Genomic DNA, 6,277 nt, shown 5'->3' on the forward strand with positions numbered 1-6,277 from the left:
CCGACACTCTATCCACTGAGCCAAACCGGTTTCGGCTGTTTTTATTTTTTAAAGGCAAGAGAGAAACACCAGTTGGCTGCCTCCCGCACGCGCCCCTACTGGGGATCGAACCCACACCCTTCAGTGCACAGGACGACACTCCAACCAACTGAACTACACTGGCCAGGGCCAGACAACACAATTTTAAAAGTAGATAGAAGCCCCACCAGCGTGGCTCCGTGGTTGAGCTTTGACCTATGAACCAGGAGGTCATGGTTCGATTCCCAGTCAGGGCACATGCCCAGGTTGCGGGCCTGACCCACAGTGTGGGGTGTGCAGAAGGCAGCCGATCAATGATTCTCTCTCATCATTCATGTTTCTTTTCACTGAGGCTAACCTTACATATATTAAAGTGCCACGTGCGGGCTGCTTAGACTGCTGGGAATCCTGCTATAGTTCTAGGAGCCACACTGTATTTTTGTTAATCCTCCCCTGAGGATATTTTCCCATTGATTCTTAGAGTGGAAGGGGGGGTGGAGAGTCAGAGAGAGACATGGATGTGAGACAGACACGTGGATTGGTTGCCTCCCGCATGCGCTCCGACTGGGGCCAGGGATCGAGCCTGAGGCTGAGGTATGTGCCCTTGACGGGAACTGAACCTGAGACCCTTCAGTCCACGGGCCAACACCTGAGCCAAACCGGTCACTGCCGATGAAAGCATGACATGATGGTGAGAAAAAGACGCCGAAGGGTCTGGAACACAGGGTAAATGAGGAGTGGCTGAGAGCGGTGGAGAGGGTGTCGGTGGGAGTCAAACTGAGGAGGAGCACGAGGAATGTTTTCAGATAGCGAGTGGCTGGCTGTCGAGAATGGGAACTAGACGTTCCCCTTTGTGGCTCTGGAGCAGTGACTCTCCAACCCCAGCCGCACCGAGGCCCCTGGAGGGTTTATTAGCGCAGAACCGAGCCGCACCCCCAGAGTGTCTGACCCAGCTGGTCCAGGGCAGACCGGGAACCTGCACTTCTAACAAGTTCCCAGGACACGCTGATGCCGCCGCCGGCCCAGCACCACACTCCGCTTGCCACTGTCCCACGGTCCACACCGCCCAGCGAGGCAGTTTGTTTTGCTGTGAAGGAGGGGGGAGGAGCAAGAGGGGGGGCAAGAGGAAGAGGGGGTAAAGGAGGAGGAAGGGGAGGGAGAGGAGGAGGAGGAGGGGAAAGAGAAGAAATCTTTCCGGAGAACCTGGTGTGTCAGCCCGTGTTACACACTGTGTCTACATTTTCTCAATTATTCTCCCCATTTTGGGAGGCGGGGGGAAGCTGAGCCTGTTTTTCACGGGCCTCATGGGTCTCTCTGACTCCATCCAACGCTGAAGGTGAGGCTGAGTGGCTACCTGCCGGGATGCTGTAAATGGAATTCTGTTTCTCGGTGGGAGATGGCACTAGATCATCTCAGAGAGCTCTTCCGACTCTCGAAGTCAGACTGGCTTCAGCCGGCACTTTTGAGCACGCACACATATTCAGCACCAATAAATGCCAGGTATTCTGCAACATTCCCTCGGGAGATGTGTGGCCACCAAGCCGAGATGCCTCGGTGCGTCTCACCTGCCTGTCTCTCCTCTCTTCCTTGCCACCCCCTCTCTCTCCAGGCGGGCTGAAAGCTTGGTTCATCCGGATATTTGAAAAGGAGGCCCTTTGTGCACACACCCAGCTCTCCTGTTTGCATTCGCATGGGGTAGGGTGGCTGCTTCATCCGGTGCAGTCCGCGGCACCAAGCTGTCTGCCACCTGCCCCGTGCCAACCTTAGAGCGAGCGTGCCAATCCACTCTCCACACCCTGGGCAGCGAGGCAGTGACGTGGGGGCTGAGAAGACAAAAATCAGGAGGTGGAGGAGGGGCGGCCTCGTGCCCCGGAATGGCCAGGGGAACGGCAGAATGTGCTTGGTGACCTTGAACTAGAGACTTCGCTCTACTGCGCCTGCCTGGCCTCCTGAGGGTCTGGCAAGCAGCGCCTCGAGGGTCCTGGGGACGGAGGGCGGGCCCCTGGTCACTTAGAGGAGCCCACGAGGCTGCGATGACCAGACCTTTTCTCTTTGTTCTTTCTTTTTTATATTGAAGGTGCTCAGTTCTAACAGCAACAGTGAGAGGATAAAATGTACATGAGGGGTTGGCCCACGAAGGAATTTGGGCAGCTGTGTTGCACGTAAAAGGATCGTGGTGAGGGTATCCGGCTCTTATTTCGCTCTGCCTTATATTATCTTGTTTGCTTTCTCCTTGAGAATTTCCAGGATGTGGATCACCTGTCAGTGGCCCAAGAAGTGCCGCTGCTTTATTGCTAAGCAACTTCCAGGTGTAAGTGAAAGCACCTCTCTATAGTGTGAACACCTCTCCCCCAGGAGTCACCCTCCACCCCACCCCCGCACCCAGCGAAGAGCAAGCCCCTGGCCCTGGAGGGGCAGCAGGACGCATCACTAGCAATGGCTCGGGCTGGCAGCCCTGAGGAGGGGCCTGGGAAGGTGGGAGAAAGCTTCCCAGAGGAGGTGACCTTTGCGGCAAAGGAACCGATTTCAGCTGGCAAGAGTTGAGCACCTGTCACTCCTACAGCTCCTTTCCTCCAACCCATTCAGTCTTTCCATATCTGCTTCCCAGAGCTTGAGGGGCAGGGATCATTCCCTTCCAATTTACAAGGAGGGAAATCAGAGTATGACAAAAGGACCAGGCAAGGTTGTGACTTTTAAAAAATTTTTTAGCCTCACTTGAGGATATATTTTCCATTGATTTTTTTAAAAACATATTTTATTGATTTTTTACAGAGAGGAAGGGAGAGGGACAGAGAGAGTTAGAAACATCGACGAGAGAGAAATATCGATCAGCTGCCTCCTGCACACTCCCTACTGGGTATGTGCCTGCAACCAAGGTACATGCCCCTGACCAGAATCGAACCTGGGACCCTTGAGTCCGCAGGCCGACACTTTATCCACTGAGCCAAACCGGTTAGGGCTCCATTGATTTTTTAGGGAGAGTAGAAGGGAGCAAACACTTCTAGTGTGTGGTGGGAGGGGGAGAGAAACATCCATCTGAGAGGGACACATCGATTGGTAGCCTCCTGTACACACCCCAACCGAGGCCGGGGATCAACCCTGCAACCAAGGTACGTGTGCCCTAGACCAGGAATGGAACCTGCATCCCTTTGGCTGATGCTCTAACCACTGAGCAACGCGGGCCAGGGCCAAGGTTATGTCTTCCTAATTGAATGGTAACCACAGGGTGCCCAGCTAGGGCTAGAGATTTGAATACAAGGCACAAAGGAAATATAGGGCAGCCTCTGCCCTTGGAAACTTGCTTTCATTGGCAAATAAGATATGTCAATAAAGCACTAAGAACAATTGTAAAGATGTTGTGCAAATAGTTCACTTCCCCAGCTGTTTATCCAGCACTCTATGTGCAGGTATTTTGTGAGACACCTGGGCAGGGTCGGGGAAGTGTTGGGAATACAGGTAAACATAGTCCCAGCTCTTCAGGACTTACTGGCGTCAGGGGAGGCAGGGTAGTGGGAAGAGGCAGCTAACAGTTGGTGGAATACTGGGTGAGGCAAAGTATGTTTACACTTGTGAGCACACAAAACACAGTTTATTCTTGTATTATTATTTATTAATCACTGGAGGCCCGGTGTGTGGATTCTCACACATTGAAAGCAAATTAATTAGAAGGTAGCCAGTGGGGTGGGACTGGGCGAGATGGGCCAGACACGCCCTGGAGCCAACTCCCGCGGTCCCTCCCTGGCCGGCCACACCTGGGGCAGCGCCAGGGTTCGAAGGGCGTAGTGAGCGGGGTCCCTCCAGCAGGTGGGGACCCTCTGCCTGGCCTGCGGGCATCGGGCTGAAACCCGCAGCCTGACATCCCCTGAGGGATCCCGGAGTGCGAGAGGGCACTCTGCAAAGTTGCTGTCGCTCAGCAGCTCCTGCGTTGAGCATCTGCCCCCTGTTGATCAGTGTGCGTCATAGCTACCGGCCGGTCGGCCATTGGCCGGTGGCTTAGCCTTTTATATAGAGAGATTGTATTATTTTCCATATGAACCACTGTAAGCCTGCTTCTGCCCCGCCCTGTATGATAGCTGACACTGTGAAGACAGTAGGGGGGCAAGAGGTAAGTCTGGAGCGCCTTGGAATTTGGGGTTTGGGAAGAATTTTTCTGGGAAAAGTTCCTGGAGGAGGTGGACAATGGGATGATGCTGGAAAATAGTGACACAGGGAAGGAGAAGGAAAGAGAAGAAGCAAGACTTTTTACGTACTTATCCTTCAGATCCAGTTCAGCAATCACCTCCTCCATGAAGCCTTCCCAGGCAAAATGGGACCCTTCTCCAGGAACTCAGAGCACCCCTAGTGTAGAATGTATCTCATTGCTGTCCTTGCTTCCTTATGGCTTGTCTCAACTCAAAGCCCCCCCCCCCCCCCAAAGAAAGAAAAAGAACAAAGGAAAGAAAAAAGGAAGGCCTTTGATTGCAGTGGGGCTGGGTATTGCACCCACCATAGTCTGTTTACAATTTCATTGAAATATAATTCACCTACAGGAAAGGGCACCAATCATAAGCTTACAGCCCAGCGAGCAATGCAATATGCTTACCTGTGTGAAACCACCACCCAGATCAAGTCACAGGATGTTTTTAGTGGCCCAGACCCCGCAGGCTGCCCTTCCGTTCACAGGTCGCTGCCGCTGTGGCCCGAGGAGCTGAGCCAGTAGACAGCCGTAGGAAATTAGGAAAGGATTTCAGGAGTTTGGGCTGCAGGAGCCAAGAGCTGGGGGAGGTCATTACTCGTGAGAAGGACTAACAGGGCAAGAGCCACTAGACGTCCTGTAGGTGGCAGTGGGGAGCCACAGGGAGGCGCGTTTCAGTTAAGCATGAAACCCTTCCTACCACAGTGCCCACCCCCAGGAAACGATAAGGTTCCCATTAATAAAAGGTACCGGTCTGGAATAGGGCTGACAAACCTTTATCAGTGATGATGGGGAGGGGCGGGGGGAGAAAGGGGGTGGGTGGGAGACTTCACTGGAGATGGCTCCCTCCAACTCTGCGCTGCTGAGTCCGGAATTCTGCGACAGTAGCTCAGAGGACTCAATCAAACGCTGTGGTTATGAATTGTTCGTTGTTGTTTTTTCCAGAGACGTTTTTAAGCACAAGTACTTCGAGGCCCTCCATTATCAGGGCTGATAAGTAACTACCATCACCTACAAGCCAGCTGAGCCAGAGACCTCAGGGCTCCCCTCCCTGGTGCTCACAGTCTGGGGGTGAGGGTGGGGAGTGGTGGGGGGGAGCAGATGCTGGGGGCGGGGGGCAAACTGGGGCATGGGGGCAGCACCTGCAAGAGAAGCAGGTTGTCCCTATTTCATTCCAAGTTGTCACGGGGGCACCACAACCTCCTCAGTCCTTTTAGCCCTGGTCCCCCCGGGGCGGGGGGGGGCGGGGGGAGGGCGAGTGGGCATGAATAATGGCTCCCACAACCACCAGAACTCCAGGGCAGGGGTGGCCGTGCAGGGCCTCACTGCTCGGCCTCCTGGGAACAATGCAGGGCCAGTGTCCGGGCTCAGGGGCAGGACCACACCAGCACCACCAGCCCTGGGACCACCTGGGGTGAGGGACCGCCTGTGTCCCAGGACTCCCACCTGGAGGCTAACATTCCTTCCGGCTTTTCCCAGCAAAACGGGAATTTCCCCCAGAACCCTCTTCTCCCCTAGAGGGTTGTTTCCAGATTTCTCCTGGGATTCCCCAGGTCCCCACCCTCCCCTTTCTGACCCCCTGCTCCCCCAGATAGGAAGGAGACAGTCCGGACCAGCATCCACCTCTTCCCCTCCCGCACCTGCCCAAGGAGCAAGGGGCGCCGGCAGGTGAGGTGGCTGCAGGCCCCTGCTCTGAGCTCGGGGCGAGGATGGATACTTCTAGGGCTTTCTGTCTGAAGGGTTCCACTGACAACCGTGAATACCCGCCCAAGAAAAAAACATAGGTAGGAGCCTGTGCCTCCTGCTCAGAAGATGGGGGGCGCTGGCGGACTCTGAATCCCGTCGGTGAGGCCTCTAGGAGGGAGGCTGGAGGCTGGGGGCTGCTCCACCGCCGAAGCCCAGGCCCTGGTGGATGCGGGGCGCGCTCTCCCAGCCGCTCGGCAGCACAGGACCCCTCGGGCCTCGGTGTGCCCGGCTCTCAAATGGGCGCTCGGGCCCCTCCAGCCCTGGGGGCTGCGGAGCGGGTGGGAGGAGGGCGGGGTGGAGAGCGGCTCCTGGTTGGTCCCCGACGCGGGGGAGGGAGAC

This window comes from Myotis daubentonii, chromosome 18, assembly GCF_963259705.1.
Source record: "Myotis daubentonii chromosome 18, mMyoDau2.1, whole genome shotgun sequence".
In the NCBI taxonomy this organism is placed as follows: Eukaryota; Metazoa; Chordata; class Mammalia; order Chiroptera; family Vespertilionidae; genus Myotis; species Myotis daubentonii.